Source organism: Phasianus colchicus, chromosome Z, assembly GCF_987193195.1.
Source record: "Phasianus colchicus chromosome Z, bPhaCol1.hap1.1, whole genome shotgun sequence".
In the NCBI taxonomy this organism is placed as follows: domain Eukaryota; kingdom Metazoa; phylum Chordata; class Aves; order Galliformes; family Phasianidae; genus Phasianus; species Phasianus colchicus.
The window spans coordinates 71,664,986-71,681,677 of NC_143476.1; the positions used below are offsets into that span (position 1 = coordinate 71,664,986).

At 37.3% G+C, this 16,692-nt stretch overlaps 1 protein-coding gene across 1 annotated transcript in view; it reads right to left on the bottom strand.

Moving 5' to 3' along the window:
• Window positions 1-16,692, bottom strand: part of CWC27 (CWC27 spliceosome associated cyclophilin) — a 111,790-nt gene that overhangs the window by 79,231 nt on the left and 15,867 nt on the right. The gene's annotated exons all lie outside the window — the stretch shown is intronic.

Consider the following 16,692-nt stretch of genomic DNA (forward strand, 5'->3'; position numbering starts at 1 on the left):
GCAAAAGGTTGGAGGATCTAGCTTGAAAGTGCCAGGTTTTACTGTTGTTCTCAAATAAACTCCTATATCCTCAAAAATCCACAACAATCCAAGCTGGAAGAAATTATGCAACTAACCATCATTTCAAGCAAGTAACTCTCAGAAAGAAGAAACAGAGGGAAAGAAAACATAAATCCAAATTCTCTGTCAAAATGTAGTCACGGAACAACAGCAAAGATATGTTCTCAAAAAGAATATAAAACTTAACATAGTTGATATGCTTTTAAGGGATTATTTGACACTAATTTTGCATAAATACTTAAGATATATGTAGATGGACAATGAATTTTGTTTATGAACCTCTAATTCTTAAATATAACTTCACAAAACTATAGAAGAATATTAGTTATCCTTAACATCCTATCAAAATTCTAAATATTTTGCCTCTCAGTAAAATTTAGGTAAGTTTTCAAATGGAGATCAGAGGGGCTTTTTTTGTCTGTATGGCCATAAACTCCATATGCAGTGCTGCATGTTGAGATCTAATAGTATTTACAGTATACCCTTTCAATAAAAAATTTACAACAGCCAGCACTAACAGACATAAACTATCATCACTAGTTGCATGTTTAGGTTGAAAACAGCTGATCAACTAAAAAACAGAAGAGTTGTCTTATATTTGGCAAGCAAAATACTTCAATGCTAAGTAAAATAGGCATAATCTTAATTGGGACAGCATGCTGTCATTTATAGCAAAAAAAAATTTGAATCAGTAAAGTTTAAAATACTATTCTGTGTATTATTAAAAATACTATTATCTACTTGTATAAAGTCTTCAACCATTCAAATGGAATACAAATGCTCAGGGTTTTGTTGTGTTTTGTTTTGTTTTGTTTTTGTAAAAATAAATCATGAAGATCAGATTTTCATAAGTAAAAATCCATGTTTACAACGCATCTGCTTTGAAAAGTGAATGTTCATATTATATATTCTCTCCTTCAGTTCTAGAAAATATCACTACATTTTTATTTTAAATATAAAGTTGTCTACTAAGTTAGAAGAATAAACACCTTCAACAAATACATCCATTTAATTGATAGAAACAACTAAGACTTAGGAAGAATCATCTAAATCTCAAATGGCATTCTGGAAATCAAATCTGCAAGATTCATGCAGAGTCCACCAGAAATATGCAAGCAGCTATCGAAAATTAATATAAATGTATCTATGAAAAAAAAAAAAACCAACTTGAAAATAGCCTCTTAAACTAGTAGACTAAATGCAACTACTACCATTAGCTATTAAAGTTGATCTTAATTTCTTTTACTATTGTCAAAGAAAATTAAACATGAGCACACTGGCAAAAAGTCTTCAAAATTTCTTCAAATATTCTATCTACACATTCAGAAGAAATATGAGAAAAACATAAAACTAAGGTAGACTGAATGCAAATTACACAGATATAAATGAATACACAAACATTACACACTTTTATACAAAATTTGAAATAATCATTCTACTTAAGGACTGACACAATTTAAATTAAAATTTTCAAAGTGATTTAGAAGACCCGATGTATAACCACCATTTCACTAACAAAAATTTCTTTAATCAGGGTAAATATTTGGTAGTAGATTTTAATTATGGTTTAATAACAGACTGCCAGCTGCTATCACTCCCCAAAATAATGTAAAATCCTGAGAAGGAATAGCTACTAAAAAAAGAAAAAATTGAAATAAAAAGTTTACAAAGGAAATAAGAATTTAAGTGCTATTCAGTAAGTCCAGCTGCTAAAACAGAATGACACTAGACTGAAAACTGAGTAGAAGCCTAACAACAATTGGAAATGGGAGTAAAAATTTTGTTAATTACAGTTCAGGTACAAGCAAAACAATTTTAAAAATGGTATTACTGATCACCAGTAATAAATGGTAAAAAATGAAACGTCCTCCTTTCCAGGTGGCTTATTTCTGAAAAGTTGTCTATATATGTATGGAAGAAGAATGCAGAAAAGGGGAAGAGTGCTTCCAGCAACAGCCAACAAAGATAGAAGATGGAAAAGAAAAAGTTAATCACCTTGCACTGTATTTCTTCAAGTGAAAGAAAGCTGAGCTCTCCTGTTGACCCGAGGTAGAAAAATGAAACCTTGGTAAGACAGCTAAGTACCTCTGCTAATCTCATTATTAATTTGTATCACTCTCATCACTAAAGTAAGGTCTAAATGCTCCTTATGCTTTGATTTGAAGATAAAATGGGCTTAAAAAAGAAACAACTTCTTAAGATTTATTATCCCACTTGACAACAAAAAATGAGTGGACTCGAATACAAGTTATTGAAGACTTGCACTCAGAAAACAATCTGAGTGTTAAATATTACAAAACAGAATACAGAAGAATATCAAACTAAGACAGTGTAGTCAGCTGTAGACAGCTATGATTGGGTGGAAGACCCGTGAAATGGTGATCAGCTTAGCAGAAGTTATTTCTACTATTTAAAAGATTTCCCAAACACATCTGCTTGTCCCAAAGATGATAATTTTAATTTCTTTTGCTACTACTAAACTAACTACTGCAGTCAAGTAACATGAACTATTACTGTAGCTAAATTTCACTTCCTTTTATTCATGCAACATTATTAAAGATTCGAAATTCTGAATATGACAACCAAGATTATTTGTTCTACTCTATTTTAAAAATAGGTATTACCTATTTTGCCCCATAGTACAGAATGTAAAATGGCATGACTTGTATGTTTAGATACAAACAGCAGAAGTGAAGAATAAAGAAAAATATTTCAACATACTGTAGACATCCTTCACTGCAGTACTGCTTTAAGATGTACTGATCATATTTACAAAAAAAAATGTATTCCATAAGAGAAACAAAAACCTCAAACTGTCCCTTCCCATGCTTCTCAACTCCATTGAAACAAAGAAAGGAAATGGAGCATGAACATTCAGCAATTAAAAAGTACACGGCTATACCACCGTTAAATCCGTCTTGCTATGTTACAAAAAAATTAAAAAATGACATGTGCAGCTAAACAATTGAGAGCACTCCAGCACTTTGAAATGCTATCCTGCCCACGATCTGGTACTAACAATTCACTTTATAATAAGTATTACACATTCTCACCTTCCATCATGCTAACTGCATTTTCACGGGTCATCTATGCATCCTTTTTTCCAGGTGATTAGACAAATGCATACACAAACTTCACCTAAAAATACACTAACTCTTGCCAAGTAGCAGCAGGATGAAATATACCAGAGTAACAATCCAGTCTTTGTCCCACGGTTAACACTATACCTATTAATACACTTTGATGCTTAGCCAAGAAAAATCTCAGTGCTGGGATTCTGGTTTTTATGCCCAAACAATCTGTGTTTGTGTTTAATATAGTATAGACTGCTTTTAAGTTACTGCCAATCATTAACTCTACAAAGAGCAAGTCTAGGGTTATTTTTTCTTTAAAATGAATATTAAGGTAAAGAATACAGAAAAACCTACATTATTCTGAAAAGAAGAATCATGCAATTCTTAGCTCTAAGCAAATGATCTTATTCAGAAAAACACGGTATTTCTAAAACCAATTCTGAAGTAATCTTTCTTTCCTGTATGTCATGTACACATTACTGAAATACTCCATTTCTCCAACCAAATATAAAAATACAGACGAAAAGGAACAAACCAGCCTCAGCCTTACAGAAACCTTAAAGACTGATCTTTACTAAAGGAAAAGAAGATAACTTCTTCTGTTTTTTGGGTTTTTCTTCCCCAAAGGATCTTATCAATGAAAAAGTAACTGATCAATTGTTTTAGAGAGAATGGATAAAATTTAAAACATGAAATTTAAGTTAAATATGTGCTAAAGATTAATATAAACAAAGCAATGTAAAACAAGCAGCACTCAAAGTTCTAATTCCAACAAGATGCGTTCCGTGATTCTTTCTAACATTGATGCCTATATATTTATGCCTTGGGCATAAAGTCATGAACATTTTCTAAGCACTTTGCTTCAAAGTCTCTCAACTTGGACAGCTGGCCCTGCCTTTGTTGTTCCCTTTTTTGATGTTTTACCAAGGACTATATCAGAGATCTATATTAAAAGGAACTCCTCAAGTAATTATAAAGCCGTAATTGAGGCAAAATGACAACAGTAAGGGCCAAGGGGACAGGAAGGCAATAATTTCGTAAGTCAGACTTATGAAAAAGTTTTTCAGTCTGAAGAGTAAGGACTTCCTTTGTCATTTTAACCAAAATAATATTTCCTCTGTTTTATCCTTCATGCTACATAATGATTGTCAAATTCTAGTCAAAGGGAATTTCAGTTCAATGAACTTTTACTTGCAAGAGTATTTCCACTGGAATCACTGAGCCATTTGCAGAACTGAGCAATTTCCATATGACTGTGGATAAATGGCAATTTATAAATTAGCACTTCAGTTTCAAATCCATTTTGAATTTATCTCACAGAATCACAGAATCACAGAATTGTAGGGGTTGGAAGGGACCTCCAGAGATCATCGAGTCCAACCCCCCTGCAGAGCAGGTTCCCTACACCAGGTCGCACAGGTAGGCATCCAGGCGGGTCTTGAATATCTCCAGAGAAGGAGACTCCACCACCTCCCTGGGCAGCCTGTTCCAGTGCTCCGTCACCCTCACTGTAAAGAAGTTCTTGCGCACATTGGTGTGGAACTTCCTATGCTGCAGTTTTCGGCCGTTTCCCCTTGTCCTGTCTCCGCACACTGCTGAAAACAGTCTGGCCTCGCCACTCTGCCCCCCACACCTTAGATACTGATAGACCTGGATCAGGTCTCCTCTCAGCCTTCTCTTCTCAAGGCTAAACAAACCCAGCTCGCTCAGCCTTTCCTCATAGGAGAGATGCTCCAGGCCCTTCACCATCTTTGTGGCTCTCCGCTGGACTCTTTCCAAGAGGCCCCTGTCTTTTTTGTACTGAGGAGCCCAGAACTGGACACAGTACACCAGATGAGGCCTTACCAGGGCAGAGTAGAGGGGGAGGATCACCTCCCTCGACCTGCTGGCCACGCTCTTTTTAATGCACCCCAGAATGCTGTTGGCCCTCTTGGCCACAAGGGCACACTGCTGGCTCATGGCCAACCTGTCGTCCACCAGGACACCCAGGTCCCTCTCCGCAGAGCTCCTCTCCAGCAGGTCATCCCCAACCTGTACCGGTGCATGCAATTATTCCTTCCCAGACGCAAGACTCTACACTTGCTTTTGTTAAACCTCATCCAGTTTCTGTCCAGGTCTTGCTGAATGGCAGCACAGCCTTCAGGTGTGTCAGCCAATCCTCCCAACTTCGTATCATCAGCAAACTTGCTGAGGGTGGCCACTGTCCCCTCATCAAGGTCATTGATGAAGATGTTGAACAAAACCAGACCCAGCACCGACCCCTGGGGAACACCGCTGGTTACAGGCCTCCAACCAGACTCTGCACCGCCAACGACCTTCTGTGCTCTGCCAGTCAGCCAGTTCTCTCATCTGCCATGATAAGTCATTCAAAGCATACTAAACACACACAGATTAATGTGGAAGCATTAACGAAATATTTGGCATGCAGATAAATATGACTGTAAGGTACTATATGGCCTACAGGTGAATCTGTGTATGCTATCAATACAAAATCAGAATAGTGATTTCAGAACAGAAGATTCAGAAACCATTTCCCTTCTTTCAGACACTCCTGAAATATACAGGAGTAAACCTACTTCCTTTTCTTCTCCTTTAAATTCTAAAGAGAATTTTTATGTGTGTGGTTTGCTAGTTTTACATTTGTTATAGTCAAGATCAAGCAAAGTACCATAATAACACTCCTTTTCTGGGAATCTAATCTGTAAAGACATCTCAACAAACAGAAAGCAAATAAAAACCAACAAAAAATCCCAAACAACCCCAAACCCCAAATGCTCTGTTTATATATTAAAATACTAATTATGTGGAAGAGTGCATGTTTATATTTTTCAAGAGTCAACAATTTAAAATAGATACTACATTAATTAGACACATTCAACCATGGAAATGGAAAAGAAGTGCACTCATTTAAAAGGATACATCAAAATGCACTTCCATTTCTTACTTTTTCATGAAAGTCATATTAATTTAGCATTTATCAACATCACCTGCAATATTTTGTGTTATCTAGACAACTAATTCCTGCCAACTTGTGTTGATTCTTTTTCTCAAAGCCATATGGATAAAAAAAAAATCTATAATTCCATAACAGCAGCTCCAGCTCACATACATCTGCTTACCATAACTGGGGCAATATGGCACAACAGATGTAGTCTCTCAGGTAACAGAGACTCAAAGAATTTAGGATTCAGAAGTTTTCCACCTGCAAAGCCACAGGATGCATGCATAAATCAGAACCAGTATAACACACTTTCAGTGCGAACTAGGTATTGTGCTGCATAATATTTCACAGGCTGTTATTTTGTACATCTGACATAAGCTCTACATTCTCCCAAAGTAGTGGGCTCACCTAAAACATGTCACAAGTATCAGATTTGGGTATGGGTAGCAAGAACTCTGGTTAGAAGTATAATCTATACTTAGGAATCACAAACAGAAAAACACATTGATCTTGAAATGTGGCAAAAGCTTTTTATATTCTGCTTTAAAGCCACTTCATAAGTCATGGAATACCTTACTCTTCCTCACAGCTGATACTTCAAGCCCTTTATATCTTTTTCTACAATAAGCATTGTCCTTATCCCTGCCAACCGTTCCTCTAGTGAAAGACCATCATTCTCACATGTATACTGAAAATATTCAGGCAGATATTACATGCATAACACTCAGAGACTACTTCAAAATAATGCCTCCTATTTCATTTTGTTGGCCCAAGATGTCAAAAGTGAATGTTGGTGGTATGGTACTAGAGGCAGAACCTTCCCATCAATATTCTATTACATGTTGTTGCCACGTGATGAAATGGCATCTGATGAAGCAAAGGTGTGCCATGAACTCCTCCACGCAGAAAAACTGGCAGCTAGTGACATTCATTGATGCTCGCTGAACACTTATGGAGACCAAACTGTGAATGTGAACAAAGTGAGGTGGTAGATGGTGTGTTCCTGCAGTTGTGATGGCAACATGAAAGACTGCCATGTTCTGGACAGTCATGCACAGCTGTCATATAACAAAGAGTGTCTCAATCAGCTCATCTGTGTGAATCAGCACATTACGACCAGGGAATTGTATATGGAGCTGAATTGGCTTCAGTGCACTGGAAACAATAGTGACAATGTTGAAATATCACATGGTGCCAGGTGGATCCCGACTGCTCACACAGAAGCAGAAAGAACATCACGTGCAAGTTTGTCAGGATCTATTGAATCAGTGTGAAGCAAAAAGTGACAGCTGCCTGGATTGCATCATTTCATTTGGATTGCACCACATTTCATAATATGTGGTGTCACCACTCTGAGCCAGAGTCAAAACACCAGTTGATCGAGTGGCAAAAAAGTTCACAATGCAGAATTCATCAGGTAAAGTGATCTGCACTGCTGTTTGAAATAGGAAAGGGGCAACCCTTCTGGATTTCCTGGAACCTGGACAAAACATCAACTCTGACCATTGCAACACAGTGCTGACTAAGTTGAAGGCTCACATTTCCAGAGTCAGGCCAGGGAAAAAAAGACCTTTCTCTTGCAACATAATAACACTATGCCCCATACCAGTTTTAAGACCACTTTGAGCACACATGCATGGACTGTTATACCACACCCACCATATAGGGCAGATTTCATACCTTCTGACTTTCACCTACTATGGCCAAAGAAAGATGACTACTTGGGCAACATTTTCATAGCAATATCACTGTTGCAGCAGCTATGAAACAGTGCATCACCTCTGTTAGTGCAGATTTTTATGAGCATGGCATGCAGGCTCTTGTTCATCACTAACAATGTGATGCATAGCTAATGATGGTAACTGTTGAAAAATAGTGTTTTCTAGCTGACAATTTGCTCTACCAAACAGTGTTTTTGTGCTCTTTGTATCTGTTGTAGTTGGAAACAAATAGGAGGCATTCCTTTCAGAGAAACCTACGAAGAAATGTTATATACACAGAAATGAAACCTACATGATAATGTCCTATGTCATTGTCAAGTCTTCACAGCCAATTCCACATGCTTGAATTAGTACATTCTCAAGAATTCCTATGACATACAATCAAACTGTGATTTAACTGATTTGTGTATGTATTGTATCTAAAGGAAATGACTAACGAAATTCTCCCTGGATACAGGTTAATTAATATGCAGAACAACAGGGAAACTGAAATACTGCCATACTATTCCATACTTTCCCAAACTGACCCCTTTCACAATATAAATCTGACATAAAAACAGAAAAGCACCACTACCACCCCAAAAATTAAATGAACAAAGAAAAGAAAAACCTCCTCACATACAGCTTTACAACATGATTTTCCAAATAGAATTTTCATCAGCATTTAGCATTTACTTAAGCACTTAGGAGAAATGTTCTGATACTCTCCATCTGAATAGGAATAGTAGGAAAGACCTGATGTTTACATGATCCTTTGAAGTTCAGCATTGTATAAACTTCTATACTTTCACAGAACTACTGGTTATAATTTTATTGATTACAAATTGGTGCTACATTTTACTCAACAAAAGATGTGTGGTAGTTCTGAACAGCAAAATAATTTCCATGGGAAGTCTCAAAGTTCTGTTTTTCAGGTGATAATTTGAGATATTTTCTGTTAGCATGATATGGTACTATGCTCAAAAAAGGAGGTGAGATTGTAGAATTTCTTTGATCTCTAATGACAAAAAAAAAAAAAAAAAAAAAAAAAACATCCATTATAAAGGATTCTCCCATTTCAGTCTCATGCAAGCCACATGAGCTATAATCACAGAATGCCTAATGTTGGAGGGGACCTTAAAAATAGTCTAGTTCCAACTCTCCTGCTGTTAGCAGATTGCCACCCACCAGCTCAGGCAGCCTGGGACCCCTCCAACCTCACCTTGAGTGCCTCCAGGTATGGGGCATCTACACTTCTCTGGGCAGCCTCACCACCCTCTGAGTAATAATTTAAAACATATATGAACATATATTATATTTAAACCATAAGGTCAAAGATTACGGTTGGCCTTTCAGTATACAATCTATGGTACACTAACAGGTGGAGCTCTGGAGATGTTGCTTGTAACTTTTGCATAATTATCCAGAACAATTTAAAAAAATATATGTTTTGCTGATTGTACACTATACTAAAAATGAGAATTCAGAGGGCAGAGTGAGGAGTGTTGGAGTCCACCCAGTGGAAACTTTATGTTAACCACAGTTTTGCAACACATCTTAATGCAAGGAAACAAAGAACAAATTTTCAGAAGGAAAGTTAGGCATTGTTTTGTCCTAAAATACTTTTTTCTTTTTTTCCCCCCAAAAAGTGAAGATTACACATCTCGTTTACAGGCCTATCTGAACAGGCTGCACAGAACATAATGAATTCACGTGAAAATTGTTTTAACACTTTATCTGTCATTTTGTAGCACTATATTACACAGATCATATATTTATCATATTTATTACACAATCACCATTACTCTGTCTACTTTCAAAACAAGACAATTTTAAACACACTCCTCTTTACATAGCAAAGCAGAGATAAAGTTTAATTCCATGCCACCACTGACTTAGCAATTTTTCTAAGATGGTACGTGATGAAATAACTACTTTTGCACAAAATTGGAATTTCTCAATTTAATCTGTTAAAGTGTTTAAAATAGCTTTGGACATTTATTTCAGGGTGGAACACAAAATAGTTCACTGCAAAAACCTGAAATGAAAAAAAAAAACTTGTTTGCTCGTTTACAAATCTTGACTGTTGTTGTAATGGAATATCCATACAGGTGGAGCATAATAATCACACAATGAACACATATTTTTTTAAGGCAAGAGATCACTATAAAAGGGAAATATGTTTGTCTGTATTATAATTGGGTGCAGCCAAAACTAATTATTTTTTTTATTATATATCCAAAAGTGAAACTAATCATTTTACACATATTCAAAATTTAAATTAATTTTATGTCAATTTCATTGGGACTTCCTTTAAAAAACAAATAACAGGCAAGACAAAAGAAACAACATACAATGGTAATGGATTAAAATCACAATGCATACACTTCCTGGATAAAGTTACAGTAAAATATTCCAACACTTTCCCAGAGAAAAAACATACTCAGAGGAGCATATAAGTTCAGACATAATGCTATCAGATACTTTCTTAGTTGAATTCAACATCAGCTCGTGACAAGTTGCCAATCTGACTAATTTTCAAGTAAATTCAAATACCTACTCTTGATTATATTAGGAAAACTTGCTTTCAGAAAAGCAAGTTCTTAAAAAGTCAGCAGTATACAAAAGGATCAAAGAATATCTCTGTTGAATAAGAATTAGGTTACAGAGTTATCATTCAAAATAGTTGCCAATGGGATGTAAAGGACTGACTGGAAACACCCCTACTCCCCGGGGAATTCCAGATACTGAATCACACAAACTGTCATGGGATGGCAAATTTTTCTCACTGGATTGCTTGTCAATCTCAGTTTGTTAAAATAAAACAAAACAAAAGCCTACAATAATTAACTGCAAAACTCTAGGAAGCAGGAACAGGACAATTGTAGAAAATGAGAAACTAATTCTTGGAGAATGGTGACCAAAAATAATCCGGAAAGCCCTAGCAACATAAAAAAAATCTCAGTGATCACTGTAAGAACAAACACTGTGAAAGAAGCAAGAAAGTTCTCTATATACAGCAGTAATAACACTAATAAGAGATTACTGACCAAAGCACTTTAAGGAATGTTGAAAAATTGGAGAAGGAACAAAAAGGCCTCAAAATGATCTGAAGACTGGAAAAAATGTCTTACTGTGCAGGACTGAAAGAAGTCAATGGGTACAGCTTATGAAAAAAGACAGAAAAGACACAATTAGAATTTAAGTAGCTGAAGAAACAGAAAATACTGCACACTGTAGTGAACTTCAGAAAAACACATAGCAAAAAAAAAATCATTGGTTGCAAGCTAGACCCAGACAAATAAAATTGGATGAAGTACTTTTAAGAGTAAGGTGTCTGGAACAGATTACACTGTCCAACTAAATATGGACCAACCTATACTCTCTTGGTACCTACAAGCTATTTCTGAACACCTTCCTGTTTATCTGTAGCAAGTGAGCTTAACATAGTGGCAAATAGCTGTAAATTATGGCAAAAGACACAGTTTATCTCATAGTTTCCTTTGGCTTATAACACTATTAACAGAACACCTGGAATTTACTACCACAGAATCACAGACAGGCCAGAGTTGGAAGAGACCTAAAGGATCATGAATCTCCAACCCCCTGCCACATGCAGGGCCACCAACCTCCACATTTCATACTGGACCAGGCTGCCCAGGGCCCCATCAAACCTGGCCTTAAACACTTCCAGGGACAGGGCATCCACAACCTATCTGGGCTTTCTGTTCCAGTACCTCATCACTCTCCCTGTAAAGAACTTCCCCCTGACATCCAATCTAAATCTTCCCTCTCTCAACTTAAAACCATTTCCCCTCGTCCTGCAGTTATCTACCCTTTCAAAGAGTTGATTCCCCTCCTGTTTGTAGGCTCCCTTTAGGTACTGAAAGGCTGCAATGAGGTCACCCCGCAGCCTTTTCTCCAGTCTGAACAAGCCCAGCTCCCTCAGCCTATCTTTGTAGGGGAGGTGCTCCAGTCCCCTGATATACTATTTATATTTAAAAAATAAAAACAAAAAAAAAAGTACTTCGTTAAGTATAGTGAGGTCTGAAGTCAGTTGCAAAGAAGGTTTGTACTCTAGAACTCAAAAGCCATTCACATCAACACACTATTTCTATTTCCTGGTACGAAACTGAAAAGCAGAGAGACAGTATTCCTGGACAGATCCTAACAGAAGCAGTTACGTCTGGTTTAAGGCAGCACTACTATAAAACATTAAATATCATTCAGTAGTTAATAAATTCAAAATTGTAATTATTGTAAAGAGAGAATATCTCATTTATATACACATGGAAATAGATAAGCTTCATATTTCAATGTGATTTTTTTCTCCTTCATATGCCTGGGAATAGCTCCCAAGAAAATCTGTCTCATGATTTTCCCAAGAGCCAAGATGATGTTGACTGCATAGCTATTGCTTTTTTTGAAAATGGGTGCAGCAAGTTCACTAAATGGGTGCAGTATTTGCAACAACCTCCAGTCAGAGGATTTCTTCAGTGTTTCATCTATAGACAGCAGCCTCACAATGATATCAACCGGCTCTCTCAGTATCCTCAAATGCATCCCATCTGGTCGAATAGACTTTTTGGGGTCAAGATTTCTCAGCAATTTCTGACACAACTGTTTACCATTGTTAGTGGTTCCTCTTTCTTTGAAACATATCTGCAGACACAAAACCCTGGAAGATCTTGTTGGTGATGATACTTCATAATCAAGTATCTCTGTCATTCCTTCACGCACTGTTACCATATCACAGGAGGCCATAAGCACATACATTACCCATATACAATCTGTTACTGTTTATGGACTTATAGAAGTTCTTTCATTTGGCTTTACTCTCCTTGCCCACTGCAACTTCAGCAAAGCTTTGGCTTTCCTAGCAGAAACACTGCACGCCCTGACAGCAATTCTTTAGTTTCCTTTGCAGACAATTCTCACTTTCATCTCCAGTACATATGAGTAAGAAGTGCACAGTAAAAGTATTAGATCAAAATATTCTACCATATATTATTAATGTATGGAAAAACATATCAAATAATTCTTTTATAGCAACTATGGATTCAGATAGAAAAGAAAAGCCCCTATTTAAAGTTTTTTAAAAGTTTTTCATGGAATTACACATAAAGTTAACTTTGGCTATTCTGCACCACAGAACTATGGAAGAACTTCAGGAAATCAATCTTGCATACTCAGTGTGTCAATATTTATTCAGATGCTAAAAAAAACGTTATGATGCCTTAACCTATGTACTTTTATACGTTTAGCCTAGGTTTCTTTCAAAGAACTTGTACTGCATGATCTGAAATGATCTTAGTATAACTTGAGCATGTCTATTGAGCATGTTGTGCCTAGATGTCAAGATTACAGTGAGTATGCAGAAATTTAAGCAAGTGCAGACACTTGTAAAAAAAAAACAAAAACTATTCCATCCTGTTATAACAAATGGGAAAAAAAAAACACTAAACAACTCAGATAATTATTCCTCAAGAAGTTCTGTGCATTTATGCTATGGTGAACAATGGCATTGGTGGACAAGGGAAAGGCAACCGATGTCATTTACCTGGTCTTGAGCAAGGCCTTTGACATCCTTATCTCCAAATTGGAGGGATGTGGATTTGATGGGTGGACCACTCGACGGATAAGAAATTGGTCAAAAAGCCGCAGACAGAGGGTGGTCATTAATGGCTCTATGTCCAGGTGGAGGCCAGTAACAAGCGGCGTCCCCCAGGAGTCTGCCTTAGGACCAGTGCTCTTTAACATCTTTATCAATGACATCGATAACGGAATCGAGTGCACCCTCAGCAAGTTTGCTGATGACACCAAGCTAAGGGGTGTGGATGACAGGGTGGAAGGAAGGGATGCCATTCAGAGGGACCTTGACAGGCTTGAAAGATTGGCCCGGGTGAACCTGATGAGGTTCAACATGGCAAATTGCAAGGTTTTGCACTTGGGCTGAAGGAATCCCAGGCATCCATACAGACTGGAAGGAGCGGTCCTTGAGAGCAGCCCTGCAGAGAAGGATGTGGGGATTTTCATAGATGAAAAGCTTAACATGAGCCAGCAGTGTGCTCTTGCAGCTTGGAAAGCAAATGGTATCCTGGGCTCCATCAGAAGAAGGGTGGCCAGCAGGGACAGGGAGGTGATTGTCCCTCTCTACTCTGCTCTTGTAAGACCCCATCTGGAGTACTGTGTCCAGGTCTGGAGCCCCCAGTACAAGAAAGACAGAGAGCTGTTGGAGAGGGTCCAGAGGAGGGCCACAAAGATGATCAGGGGACTGGAGCACCTCCCCTGCGAAGATAGGCTGAGGGAGCTGGGCTTGTTCAGACTGGAGAAAAGGCTGTGCAATGACCTCATTGCAGCATTTCAGTACCTAAAGGGAGCCTACAAACAGGAAGGGAATCAACTCTTTGAAGGGACTGATAACTGCAGGACAAGGGAAAATGGTTTTAAGTTGAGGGAGGGAAGATTTAGGTTGGATGTCGGGGAAATTCTTTACAGAGAGAGTGGTGAGGTGCTGGAAAAAGCTGCCCAGAGAGGTTGTGGATGCCCTTTCCCTAGAGGTGTTCAAGGCCAGGTTTGATTGGGGTCCTGGGCAGCCTGGTCTAGTATTAGGCGGGAAGGTTGGTGGCCCTGCATGTGGCAGGGGAGTTGGAGATTCATGAACCTTGAGGTCTCTTCCAACCCTGGCCATTCTGTGATTCTGTGATGAAGCAAGTAATTTCTTACATATACACAGTATATATCTGAAGCTTCATGAGATTATTTTTATTACCTATGGTGACATTAACTTTATCTATGAATATGCAATCTGTATACAAGAAAATATAAGGAATGTAGTAGTAACTATATTTCTACTCCTTTATTATATACGTGGATACTCATCTCCTTATGTTGGTGGCTTATAAACCAAAAGAAAAGGACATTACTTAGTTTAGCCGCACGTTATTGGTCTATTAGGAGTAAAATACATAAGAGAAACAGTTAAATTCAAGTGATTAAACTACATTTCTTCCTCAGTTCAGTTATTCTAGTTATTATATATTATTAGTTATTCATATTGCTGTTTAATAGCACATCTGTGTTAAGCATGCAATTGAAACTGTACTCTACTTGCATGCTGTGTTTTGCAAACAAGAAGCAATGGGAATTATTAAAAGCCAGTAACCAGAAATGTGTAGCATCTGAGCTCCACCTACAGGATAAGAACAAACATAAAACCAGTTTTAATTCGCCAAAGTAAAAGAGCACTATATACTATGAAGCCTTCAGCTGATCTGCTCAAGACACTAAGTTTTTAAAACTTCATGTAATGTTATATGTATGTCTTTTCATGTACACAGCTGTTCTGTATTTTCAAGTTTAAGTTCAATCTCTCTATAAAAACAACAGGTATTTGGAATTTCTCTAATGAATTGCCAGAATGAACAAGATCTTTTTTTCCTAAAGTTTTTTATCTAGTATAAAATTGGAAAGTGTCTTCAAATTAATTTTTTATGTAAACAAAAGTCTCAAAAGGATGTTGAAATTACTAAAACTAGCATCACCATCTGAGCACCCCAAGAACAATTGCATTTGAAGAAAAGTTGTGGATCTCAATACCATGAATTTGAGAAGGTGTCTATTATTTCCATATTGTTTCTCTAAAACAGATGTGCAAACTTCTGATTTCACAAAAGGATTTAGGTGAAAAACAGGATGATTAATGAGAATGAATAAAGATTTGTAAAACAAGTCGTGCATGTTAAAATTCATTACTCAGAAAAAAAATACTTTTAGAAATTCTCTTATTCTATTAGCACATTTAAGTATCTGACGTGATGAACAACACCTGATAGATATGAGAATTTTCTTGTCCCCCTGATATTTCACTAGACATGCCTCTCCAAGATAAGAAGGGTGGATCTAACCTTTTGTTTGATAGTCACACCTCATCTATTTTCCCTGTCAGCAAACACTTGGACAATAGTGGCTGGTGAAGTCCCTGAGAATATTATCAATCATCCCCACTATACTTACAAAAAGGCCACCACTCTAGACAAGAAAACTCGTTAACCGGCTGATTATCTCATCAAAGCCAATGTTACTAGCACCTTATTTATATCAAACAACTCACACTTTTGATTTTCATACAGGATGCCTTACCGTTGGGAAAATAACAGATTCTAGAAACTGGTCTTACTTGCAGTACTAAGCAGTGTCTCCCAGTGCTATTGTTCTCAATCACTAAGAAAGCATCCAATAAAACTCACTTCGAAGACAAGATAGTCCATTTCGCTATAATAATACTACAATTTCCCTGAAAGAGTGGAATAATCACAGACACAACACACTGTACTTGCATAGGAAGAGCCAGCAGCTTACAGACTGTTTGTACAAATATCTATGAAATCTGAAAAAATATAATGCAAGCACTCCTAAGGGCATGCTCAATCTTTATGTCAACCTCATGCTGAGAACCTGCAACTATATGTTAGACAAGTTTGGATCTAGTAGCCATTGCTGCAAAACCCAACAAGTAGTTAAGCAGATTTGTTGGCAGGCCACTGAACAGATAGGTGAATCTTATAATCATTAAGGTTGGAAAGACCACTAAGATCCTCTAGTCCAACCATCAGTCCATGCCTGCGACCACTCTACATCATGTCCTTCAGTGCAACATCTACTCTTTTCTGAAAACCTCCTGGGATGGTGACTCAACCACCTTCCTAGGCAGCCTGTTACATCACCACTTTTTCAGAAAAGAAATTTTACCTAATATCCGCCCTGAACCTAACCTGGTATAACTTAAAGCTATTATTTCTCATCCTATCACAAGTTCCCCAAGAAAAATGGCTAAATGCCACTTCACCACAACTTCAGGTAGTTGTAGACAGAAATAAGGTACCCCCTGAGACTCCTCTTCTCCAAACTAAATAAT